Source organism: Cervus elaphus, chromosome 9 (genome assembly GCF_910594005.1).
Source record: "Cervus elaphus chromosome 9, mCerEla1.1, whole genome shotgun sequence".
Classification (NCBI taxonomy): Eukaryota; Metazoa; Chordata; class Mammalia; order Artiodactyla; family Cervidae; genus Cervus; species Cervus elaphus.
The window spans coordinates 15,518,502-15,531,491 of NC_057823.1; the positions used below are offsets into that span (position 1 = coordinate 15,518,502).

Consider the following 12,990-nt stretch of genomic DNA (forward strand, 5'->3'; position numbering starts at 1 on the left):
CCTGGTCTAGGTCTCTCTCCCAAACCCCAACCCTAAGGGTCAGGCCTTGGGCCAAATCTGCCATGGTGGGGGTTCGGGTGGGGTTCTGCCAAGCTTTTCTGACTAAACAAGCAATAAAAGGTTCTAGGCTGACAGTGTTTTGAGGACCCTTTCTGCCCTCCTTTCGGTCTCCTTGTCTCCAGGTGCAGGAAGAACCAGTACCACCTGCCTTCCTCTCAGGCTTGTCCACGGTCCTGAGGGACTCATGACCAGAGCCCAGGATGGCTTGGTGGGAGGTTTTCCGCTGCTTCTGCATGAAGCCTGGCTCCACAGGCCTCATTCTGACCAGAACCCTGCCTTGATGCCCTGCAGTTCCTCACGAGAAATGCTGCACTCCCCACTCAGCCCCTCCTCCCTTTCCTGGAGAGGCAAATAAGTCTAAGCAGGGTCCATCTGCATGTATCAGAGCCAGCCTGAAGTCATTATGTGCTTTCTGGTCTCCAGTGTCAGTGTGTTAGGGGCAAGAGATGATTGCAAAACTTGTTCCTTAGAGGTATCAGGAACTTTGGAGGGCAAGACTCAACTTTGGAGGAGGGCAAGATTGAGAAGGAGCCAGTTCACCACAGGATCTGTTTCAGGGTTTCCTACCAGCCCTTCCTGTTTGAGGCTAGTCTTTGGGAATCAATAGGCCATCAGGTCTGGTAACGCCAGTTCAATCTAGTGTCTGCCTACTGGAAACTGCAGCCAAAGCCCAGCGTGGTTGGCTGGAGGGTCCAAGGTGTCTTGCAGCTGGTGGGTGGGGCTGAAGTCTAAGGGGTCCTGGAGTTAATGCCAGATCACTGGTGGGTAGAGCCAGATCCTGGAGTCTTCCACTGCTGTAAGCTGGGGGTCTCAGAGCTGGTGTCAGCCCACTGGTGAACAGGGCTTATTTCTGTTACAGATGGCTACAAGGCCTGTGAGTGTTAGTCACGCAGTTGTGTCCAACTTTGTGACCCCACGGACTGTAGCCCACCATGCTCCTCTGTCCCTGGAATTCTCCAGGCAAAAACACTGAAATGGGTTGCCATTCCCTTCTCCAGGGTATTTTCCCAACAGAGAAGATAAAATTCAGGTCTCCCACATTGCAGGTGAATTTTTTACTGTCTGAGCTACTAGGGAAGCCCCAAAAGGTCTAGGGTATCCCAAAGCTGATATTGCCCCACTGTTAATCGGGGTTGGATCCCAACAACTGGCTGTGGGGCCACAGGGGCCCCAGGGCAACTGGGGGCTCAAAATGTCTTCAGGCAGCTGGTCATATAGTGCGTGAGGCTGTGACCTTGCCTGGCTAGCTGACTCGCCTGAGGCATCCCAATACTGAAGCCAACAGGCTGATGAGTAGCACAGGTCTCTCACATTAATAAACTAGAAGGACCAGCACCAGTGTCCTTGTGGTAGAATGAGCTTCCCAAAATGGCTGTCATCAGTGTCTGTGTCCGAAGGATAAGCATCAGTTGCCTCCTGTTTCTCCAGGAGTCTCCAAGATTAGCAGGTGGGTCAGACTTATGCCCCTTTCAAATTACCGCTTTTTCCCTGAGCATGTGAGATTTTATGTGCACCCCTTAAGAATGAGTCTCTATTTCCTACAGCCCCCTTACTCTCTGGTAAGCAAGCCCTGCAGTCTTCAAATGTTTTGGGGGCTCATCTACCCAGTGCAGGACACCTAGGCTTGGGAGTAAGATGGGGGCAGGGGTTGGACCCCCTTGCTCCTTGGGACAACTTCTGCAATTATAACTATCTTCCTGTTGTGGGTCATGGGTCTTGACTATAACTTTTATCTACCCTTCCTACTGGTTTCACTGTGGGTCCTTCTTCCTATCTTTACCCATAGATCTTTTCTGCTAGTGTTCAGGTCTTTCTCATCAATGGTTGCTTGGCAAATAGTTGTAATTTTGGTATCCCTATGGGAGAAAGTGAGCTCAGGGTCTTCCTACTCTACCATCTTGGACTCTTCAGTTTTGAGGATATTCTTGACTGGCAGAGCAAAAAATGAGGAAAGTAGGCTTGAAGCAAGTGCCTGCAAAGGCCCTATACTTCTTGTCTCTTTCCATACAGGTGGCTCCAAATCCACCTAATACTGTTTCACTTCTGCATTTCAAGTTACCTGTCCATTCAGCTTTGGTGAATTCTAACATGGGACCATAAAAGCAACAGAATCTAGAAACTGTAGTTCACATTACTCACATTGACAAAACAGTTAAAAAGAGTCATCTCCAACTCTAGATTTTATTGTCATCACACAGGTCTCTCAATATTCCAGAGCCCAAATCCTAGCCAGAAGGAATGACAAATAACAAAGGACAAAAGATGAAAAGAATAATTCACATGAGACTACATGAAGAACTCTGTATACTTACAAATACATGCCCAACTCTTTATTACATCTCTGTTAGTAAGCAAATGGAATAAAGCTCTTAAGGCAATGAAAAGTTTGAATATAATGTAAAAGGGATGTTGAGTATTGAGTACTTGCCACAAGAAACAAACAAGTACCAAAATGTCACTTTTTAGTGTTCCCTTATTTACACAAAAATTACAAAATTATTTAAAAATGAAACCTACTTGCATATTAGAAATACACTGCAAATCACCCATGGACCAAAGAGTCTTAATAGTAAAAATAAAAAAAAAATCTAACTGATAAAAGGTTAAATTATTTATTAAACTTAGGAATGACAGCCTAAAGACTATCAACACAATTATCTCACCTCAATATTTACTTACAAAAATAAGTAGAACTCCATACTTCAGAGAATAACTTTAAGAGTATGCCACTGGTAGGGAAAATATATGTTTAAAGTTTATAACATTTCCTCCATATTGTAACTTTGAGAGCATTCTACATGGATTTGCAGAGGCTTACCCATATTACTTACATTAACATAAGTTTTTTCCAGTGCAGTTTTCATATTACTATAAAGATATTTGTTTCAAATGAATAGTTTTACTTTTCATTTCAGTTATATGGTATCTACCCAGTGTACATTCTTAAATCGTTTTAAGAATGTAAGGCAAATGAAGGTTTTCATATATTGTTTACATTTAACAGAATTCTCTCTAGAGTGAGTTCTTTCCCAAGAATATGAGAGAAAATTCCCCAATTTCTCACATTTACATGATGTGCATCATCTTGCATCCTTAAAATGTCATGTGACAAAGGTATTCCAATATTCCTTACATTCAGTTTCTGTTATGAGTTCTTTCATGCATTTGAACATAACAGGAATTGCTGGAGGCTTTACCATATTTTTTTGCATTCAAAGCAATTCTCTACAGTGTGAATTCCTTTCTGTATTCAGAATGAACTGAGACAACTGAAAGTTCTCCTACATTTCTTACATTCATAGGCCTGCTTTCCATTATGAGTGTTCTCATGGTTTTGAACAGAACTAGGACCATTGAAGGCTTTCCTATAATTTTTACATTCATATGGTTTCTTACCAGTGTGAGTTCTGATTTCATAATGAACTGAAAAAAATTGAGGGCTTTCCTACATTTCTTACATTATCCAGTGTGCTTCACCACATGTCTTGAAAATTTGGTGATAGAACTAAAGGCTTTCCCACTTTCTTACATTCATAGGGTTACTCTCCATAAGTTCCTTCATGGTTTTGTAAAGAATGAACTCGACTGAAGGCTTTACTACAATTCCTACATTCATACGGTTTCTTTCCAGTGTGTGTTCTTTCATGGTTTTGTAATGAACTGGAACTGAAGGTTTTCCCACATTTCTTACACAAATAAGGTCTGACTCTAGTGGCTTTATCATGTGTAAATGAAATTTTGAGGGAAAAATGAAGGCTTTCCCACATTCCTTACATTCATAGGGTTTCTCTCCACTATGAGTTCTTTCATGACTTCAAAGGGAACTGAAATAAGTGATGGCTTTACCACATTGTTTACAGTGATAGGATTGCTCCCCAGTATGACTCCTTTCATGTTTTTAAAGGAAGCTGGGATAACTAACGCCTTTACCATATTCCTTACATATATGAAGTTTTTTCCCAGTATGAGTTCTTTGATGTTTTCAAAGGGACCTAGGAGTACTGAAGGTTTTATAACATTCCTTACATTCAAACGGTTTTTCTACACTGTGAATCCTTTCATGACTTTGAAAGTAACTGGAACAATCAAAGACTTTCCCACACTCCTTACATTTGTAAGGTCTGTCTCCAGTGTGCTTCATTACATGTCTTTGAAATTTGGTGAGAGAACTCAAGGCTTTTCCATGTTCTTTATATTCATAAGGTTTCTCTCCACTATGAATTCTTTCATGTTTTTGACAGGAATTTGGACTGCTGAAGGCTTTACCACATTTTTTACATCCATAGGGCTTTTCTCCACTGTGTCTCCTTTCATGGCTTTGAAAGGATCTGGAACAATTGAAGGCTTTACCACATTGTTTACACTTACAGGGTTTCTCTCCACTATGACTTTTTTCATGTCTGTGAATAGAAGTAGGCCAACTGAAAGTTTTCCCACATTGTTTACATTTATAAGGCTTCTCTCCTGTGTGAGTCCTTACATGTATTTGAAATGAACTGGGAGTAACGAATGCTTTCTCACATTCTTTACATTTATAAGGTCCACCTCCAGAGTGACTTATCATGTCTGCTCTAAGGATTGAGAGAAAAATAAAGCCTTTTCCACACTCCTTATATTCGTAGGGTTTCTCTCCAGTATGATTTCTTTCATGTTTTCAAAGAGAACTGGAATAACTGAATGCTTTACTACATGTTTTACATTTATAGAATTTCTCTCCATTGTGATTTCTTTCATGGTTTTTCAATCCTACAGGAGAAATAAAAGCTTTACCACATTGCTTACATTCATAGAGTTTCTCTCCTGTGAGTCCTTTCATGTATTTGAAACGTTTGATGATATCTAAAGGTTTTTCCACATTGTTTACATGGATAAGGTTTCTCTCCCATGTGGGTTTTTTTCATGTATTTGTAGTGCAAATCTTAAAAAACTAAAGATTTCCCCATTTCCTTAAATTTATAAGGAGCATCTCCAGTGTGCATTATCATGTATCTTCAAAAGGTTGTAAGCCACTTAAAGAGTTTCCCACATTCTTTACACTTATAAGGAGTATCTCCTGCATGGGTTATGTGTCTTTGAAGGGTTGTGAGCCACACAAAGGCTCTCCCACATTGTTCACATTCATAGGGCTTTTCTCCTGTATGAATCCTTTTATGGGTTTGAAAGGAAGTGTGAAAACGAAATTCTTTCCCATATTTCTTACATTTGTAGTTTTCCTGTCCATCGTGTTTTCGTGTTTTTCAAAACAATGAAGATAACTGAAGGCTTTACTACATTCCTTACATTTATACAGCTTCTCTTCATATTTCTGGTACTCATCTAGTTTATGTCCATTATGATGCCTAATATGTCTATTAAGGGACAGATGATGCATAAAGGCTTTTCCACATGCACTGCATTCATATGGTTTCACTCGAGTAGTTTTCTTGTTCACACTGAGTTTTAGAATAAGGCTGTAGATTCCTGCACACTGACTACCCTCTTTACTTGCATAGAATCACATGACTCCTGTAAAAAATGGGGATCACATGAATAATGATTTCTTTACTAACAACTAAATATTTATTAGGAGGGTACTTGAACTACACTGTTATGATTTATAGCAAAATCAGACAGGTTATTTCCCTGTCTGAATGGTTTTCAATTGAAAAAGGAATGCCCTTCAAGATTTCACTCTTGGAATTATCAAAAGTGACATTCACATATAGGGCTTGTTAAATATTATTTTCAAGAGAACTATTTTCCAAATGCTGGACATCTATGTCCCATATTATAAAGGATTTGGAGAAAATTTTTTCAGAGAATAAATAAATGTGAAGCAGGCATTATGTGTTTAGGCCCCTTCTTTTAAAATTTTACCACAAACGAGGAGCCACATATGAGGCACTACTTTCTGTTATGGGTGTGACTTACCTTGTTTTCTCCCCTGGTTTTTGTACTGATCTTCAATGTCATGATTGCTCCCTTTCCCCCCTAAATTGCAAATGAAGAAAAATGATTCCAAAATATTAGAAATTATACAGAAAGCGTTAGATCCTACATTCAGTGTTGGCTGTGAACAGGTCTAGTTTATTTACCAACTTCCTCCCTTTCACATAAGTCATCATGGAAGAATATCAATGAGTAAGAAACATTTGTTCTCTAATTGACGAAGTAAAGGAAAGCTGTCATCCTCACCTATTGAGGCCAGGTTTCTGAAGGTTTCTTGCATCACATCTCTGTAGAGCTTCTTCTGTGAAGGATTCAGTAAAGCCCACTCCTCTGGGCTGAAATTCATAGTCACATCTTCATTAGCCACCAAGTCCTAAAACACCCCAAAATATGTGTATAGCAGGATGTGTGACAGCAATGGGACTAGACATCTATACACAATTTATATGAATAGGTTATATATGATTCTGTCATCTCCAAACATTTATTTTATGACTTGATCATCAGGAACTTACTCTGTCAATATGTCCTCACAAATTTAGCAGCATAATGAACGTGTAAATATTTACTCTGATCACATTACATCTTATTTCTCACTAACAACAGGGTCCAGAACATGTGGAGAAGTGAGAGACATGCTATATAAATGAAACAAATGTTACCATTTTAAGACCATCAATACCTTGTCAGGAAAAACTTCCATATTCTTCATTTTACCCACCATTTATAGCACTTATGAGGCAGAGGGTCAAATCTGCACAAGATTTTATGAATAAGAACATAGTGCTGAACTGAAAGTTTTTTCTTCTATTCCCATCACCAAACAAAAGAGTCCAACAAACCTGTAAAACTTTTAATAGGGTCCAGCTAGCCAATTTGGCCTTAAAGTATTCTAAGCCTTTAGAAGTAATCAGATGTTGACGATGGAAAGAAAATATTCTTGTGGGGAAATATGCCTTTCACTTCTACAATATTTACTACAGACACTTTTTTCTCTCATCTGATGCACTAGAAAGTTAAGGCTTTCCAGGTGGCTCAGTGGTAAAGAATCTGCCTGCCAATGCAGGAGACATGAGTTTGATCCCTGGTCCAGGAAGATGCCACATGCTGCCCAGAGCAACTGAGCCTGTGCACCACAAATCCTGAGCCTGTGCTCAAAAGCCTGGGAGCTGTAACTACTGAGACCACGTGTAACAACTACCAAAGCCCGCATGCCCTAGAGTCCATGCTCCACAAGAGAAGCCACCGCAATGAGAGGCCCACGTACTGCAGATAGAGAATAGACCTCAGTCACTGCAACTAGAGAAAAGCCTGTGCAGCAATGAAGACCCAGCATAGCCACAATGAATAAATAAATAAAATCTATCTATAGAAAGTTAATTGGCACTTACAGTTCAGACACTAGGAAAATAGTCTGAAAACCAAACCACAAAACCATGTGCCTTATGTACCTCAAGGTTGCTCAGAGGCACATACAGGCATACAGAGTGAGATAATATGCTGGCGGAGCTCTTTATGGCAGATTTAGAACACAAGTGCCCAGTGCCTATTCAACCCTGAGGAACAGATTGAGAGTTGTAAACTGCAAGTGTGTTCATTAAAAATCATAAGAGTTTGATGGTAAATATGCCCTAAGTATTTATAAAACACATAAAGGATTCAGAAGTACTTTCCTCCTGAAGAATATGAAATCACCATTTTCAAATTGCAGGAGGAAGTTATTTCCTGACCAGCCACTCTAAAGGCTGCCCTGCCACAAGCTCCCACAAGGTATACAGAAACAGGATAGCTTGAACCCTGGGTCTAAGAATCCCTTAGATGATGACAGCACATGCTGCCAATAGTGTATAAAAGGTCTTATTATCTAAATAATCGAGGTATCTGAGGACAGTAAGGCAGACATCTCCAGCACTTTCATGAAATGGCTTCACAAAGCATGGGAAAGTATCTGGACTTTTTAAAAACTGAAGTTAGGGGCTGGTTTAGGATGAGGGTTCACATATAAGAACAAAATCCTAAGAAGATAGAATCTCTTGCCACTAACAACAGAAGGAAGACTAAGGCTTTCCAATCACTTTGTATAGATGTGGGTAAAAGCCAAAAGAGGATAGGCAATGATTTTTAAAGCAGTCAGCAATCAATCATCAAAAATTGAAGACAGAGACTTAACAGGTTTGAAGCTGGCATTTAAGGTACTCGGAAGCCATCATTCCTGGCCTCAAAGGAAAAAACTTAGATCAGTGAATTGAGTTCACGGCAAAATATTCTCTCCAAAACTGGAAAAGAAGAAATAAAGACAGCATTTAAAAATAAACACCAAATATTCTGTTCTTAAGAAGGCCTATACTGAAAATAATCCATTTCACCAGAGGCTAACAAAAAGCTCAAAACACCAAAACCAAAACCCAAACAAGACAGGACACAAAATCCATAAACTGTAGAGCAATGACAGAGGCTTAAAATACACAAAATGGGAATATCTAAAAGAAAAGGTACACAGAAATGAACCGAAAAAAATAAGTAATAATCATTGAGAGTCTCCTAAAATTAATGATTAATGGCATGCTGTAGATCCAAAAAGCTTAGAGAATACTAACCATCAAAAATGTACACTAAGTCTCATATTCTAACTTAGGAAATATCAAACAGAAAGAGAATATATTGAAAAAAAGTCAGATGGGAAAATCCACTTTACTTTTATAGGAAAAAAAAAAGATTAGACTTAGATCAGACTTCTCGTCAGAAACCAAGCAGGAAGAGAGTAGAGTGAAATTTTTCAATTTTTGAAAGGAAAAAACCACTCTCCTACTTTTCAAAACCAAAAGCTGGTCCTTAGAAAATATTAATTATAATAAAATTGATTGACATCTAGTCAAGGTAACAGAAAAGGCAAAACAGAAATATCAGAAATGAAAGGAAGAGGAAATGAACATAAAAAGATTTGATACAATTCAACATCCATTTATGATAATAAACTAATAATACAGGGAACTCTTTGTTCTTGAGAAAAACATCAACAAGACACCTGCAGCTAACATCATACTTAGATACAACACCAAAAACAAACAAACCATGAAAGGAAAAACTGGTAAGTGTCCCTTCATTAAAAGGAAAACTCCTGTGGTGGAGAAAGCGTTAAGAGAATGAAAAGTCACAGACTAGGAGAGTCTCTGTAATACACATATCTGATAAATGACTAGTAATCTCAAATACACAGAGGCTTCTTAAAACTCAACAGTAAAGAGATAAACAACTCAGTTAAAAATGGGAAAAAGATCTGAATAGACACCACACCAAACAAGATATACAGGTGGGAAATAAACAATATGAAAACATGCTGAACATGTCTTTGGGGAATATTAATATAAATAAAACAACAATAATATGTCACTACACACTTGTTAAATGAATTCAAAACACCCAGCATTAGTGAAGATGAGAAGCTGCTGGTAATCTTCATTCCTCGGTGGTGGGAATGAAATTGGTATGCCTACATTGGAAGATTCATTTCCCATGAATCCTTAACATACTCATACATATAGGAAGATGCAGCAATCCTGCTCCTTGATAGAGACACAAATTAGCTGAAACCTTAAGTGCACACAAAAGCCTAACACGAATGTCTGTAGGTGCTTTATTCATAATTGATAAGAGAGTTAAGCATGATGTACTTCAAGAGTCGAATGGATAAACAGTCAGTGTCATTACCACTATAAGATGAAATATTGCTCAATGAAAAAATGAAATGAGGTATCAAGCCATAAAAACACATGAAGGAATCTCAAAAGTACATCGGTAAGTGAAAGAAGCCAATCTGACAAGGCAACATAAGATTCCAAGTAGATGATATTTTGGAAAAGACATTATTATGAGCCATAAAAATATCTTTGGTTCTGAAGAATTTGGGGTTTGGAGGGAGAGATGAATGAAAAGGTGAAACAGAAGGGATTTTGAGGGTAGAGAAATGATGGATACGTGTCATTAAACATTTACCAAAACCTATAGATCCTATAACCCAAAAAGACATTCATAACGAAAACTGTGGACTTTAATACATTAATACTGGTTTAGTAATTGTTATAATGTAATGCAGCAATACAAAATTTAACCAAATAGTGCAAATAGAGGGGTTATGTAGGAACTACTAAGGAAAAAAATTACAGAACCACCTTATTCGACAGATAAAGGAATCCAAAGGAGAGAAAAGGAAATATTTGAATCAGCTGAGATAAGCAGACTGCTCCCTTACAGCTGAAAAGGAAAACCCGTATTCAGAAAGTTAAATATGTTCTTAAAATCTGGTCTACAAACTTCCCTGGTGGTCTAGTGGTTAAGATTCTGCCTGCCAATGTAGGGGACATGAGTTCGATCCCTGGTCCTGGAAGATTCCACATGCTTCAAGGCAACTGAGCTCATGAGCCAAAACTACTGAAGCTGCAACTGGAGCACAGCCCCATGTGCTGCAACTAGAGAAAGCCCAAGCGCAGCTACGAAGACCTGGCAGGGCCAAAATACATACATGAAGTAATTGTAAAAATTGTGGTCCAGATACTCCCAACTGCAATAGAACCCTAAAAGTGAGTCAGTCTCTGAGGAAGAAGGGTATGGACCCCAAAACGGCCATCCCCTCTTCCATTCTCACAAGTGAGGAATTTCTCGGCAGGTGTCAACCCAAAAGAACTCCCAAATTCCCAAACCCTTTGTCAAGGAAACAGAACACCAACCTCCACGGACTTCCCTGTGCGCATATTACACTGAATGCACCGCCATTATAAATGCAACACTTAGGCAAACCATGATTACAACTTCAGAAAGAGAATCACAAAATCTCCTCCATCTCCCTGTTCAGTCACTAAGTCATGTCTGTCTCTTTGCAACCCCAGGACTGCAGCATGCCAGGCTTCCCTGTCCTTCACTATCTCCCAGAGTTTGCTCAAACTTATGTCCTTTGAGTCGGTGATGCCATCTAACCATCTCATTCTCTGCTCCTGACCTTCTTTTGCCTTCAATCTTTCCCGGCATCAGGGTCTTTTCCAATGAATTGGTTCCTAGGAGGAGCCAATGGGCCTTCACTTCTAACTCTCTTTACAGGCTCACAGTGGGGCTTAGTTTGACTCACCCACTACAGGCCACACTCCCCACTGGAGTCACTTGGCACCACTATTATTATTTTAATTATACAAACACACTGAACAATCCAGCACATTCAATCAAACAGTGTTTATGTGAAGAGTAAGAAGGAAAACTGAAATACACTTGTATAATCAGAAAATCCCCAATATATATTTTTTTCAGCAAAGAAGATGTTAATTATTATTTCCATGATAAGACTTGTTTCGTAACTAACCCTATTTGAACACTTCTGGTCTGCAAGGCTAAACTCTGCAATTTCTTTGGAAATCACCCAAAAGTAATGAACAGCCCTCTGAAACTTAACTACAGCCAGGTTAAGGGATGAAACCAGGATCTTAAATGAAATGCAATGATGAAATTCTTTTTTTCCCCCTGAAATTAACCTTTTTCTTGCCTCTTTGTAAATGTTTTATACTGTCTTTCAAGCTTATTGATTAAATAAAAAATGTATTTATCCTTACTGAAAAATGGACACTTAAAGCAATAAATCTTCTCGAGTCAACAAAAGCAGGGAGGGGCAAGGCAAGGACAGATCAACCAGGAAAGCTTCAAAAAAGGAATCTCCAACCAAAGGATTTTTCACAGGATGACGGTGCCCAGGAAAGATTCTGAAGAGCAGAGGCTCAAAGATTTCATGCAACATAGTTCCAGGTGGTCATTCTCAGTTTTCCTCCCATGTAATATATATCCACAAACAAAAAAACGAGGTTTTAATAAATACCCATCTGGGAACTTCCCTGGAGGTCCAGGGGCTAAGACTCTGCTCCAGAAACAGGAGTCCCGGGGTTCAATCGCCGGTAATGGAATTAGATCCCACACACCACAAAAAGTCTCGGTGCAGCCAAAGAATTAAATGAGTAAATATTTAAAAAATAAGGAATAAAATGTATTATTGAAAAATAGCCATCTGTGGCTCTACTGACAAAAGGATACATTAAAATACTGAAGAAATATGAAATGCACCACAGCAGGCAAACAGTAGAAAATGCTGTGAATCAGAGCGATCAGAAGCTGGTGTTTGGAAACGCGAAGTGAAGTGAAAGTCGCTCAGTCGTGTTCGACTCTTTGCAATCCTACGGAATTCTCTAGGCCAGAATACTGGCGTGGGTAGCCTTTCTCTTCTCCAGGCGATCTTCACAATCCAGGAGTCGAACCCACGTATCCCGCATTGCAGGCGGATTCCTTAACCAGCTGAGCCACATTGGAAACCCTTGGAAATGCGAAAGGGATTTGGAGATTTAGGGCTGTATTGGCAGCCCTAGGAAGTGCTACGTTGGTGAAACCTGGTTGTGAATTTGAGACCCTACTCCCTCAAATTTGAAAAACTCAAAAGAGAAATCCTGTCCCATTGGGGAGGGATTGGGGACCCCACACACCACAGCTTCTCCCTCACATAAAGCCCAGACACGGAACCTAAAAAACGTCCTCGTGGTCAACGCACATTCTAGGGTAGACGCGGGGCTGCGGGCGAAGAGCTGCCCCGAGAGGTGGCGGGGTTGGGGCCGAGGTGGCCGCGTGAGAGGACAGGACGCCCGGGTTCCCGACGGCCGCTCCCCGCCCCCCACGCTGCGAGCCGGGCAGGACAGGTCCGAGAGATGCCCCGGGGCGGGGAGCTCGGACCAGCAGATTCCGAAGTTGACTGCGGGGAAGCCCGGTCCCCGCCATGGCCAGGCCAGTTCCAACCAGTCCTTCCTCTCCGTCTTCACACTCGGAGACGCACACTCATCATTTCTAGGTTTCTTCGTTCTCCCTAACCTCTTTCTACGACTCCCACGACCAGTGCATTTCACGGAACAGCAGAGCCCGCGGCCGACGAGAATGACCATTAAGCATCCTCAAGTTTCCGGAGCAAAGCCAGAGCGGTTGGCT

The 12,990-nt window shown here is 40.3% G+C and overlaps 1 pseudogene; it reads right to left on the bottom strand.

The window, feature by feature from the left end:
• Window positions 1–2,233: 2,233 nt before the first annotated feature.
• Window positions 2,234–12,990, bottom strand: part of LOC122699439 — a 34,539-nt pseudogene continuing 23,782 nt past the window's right edge.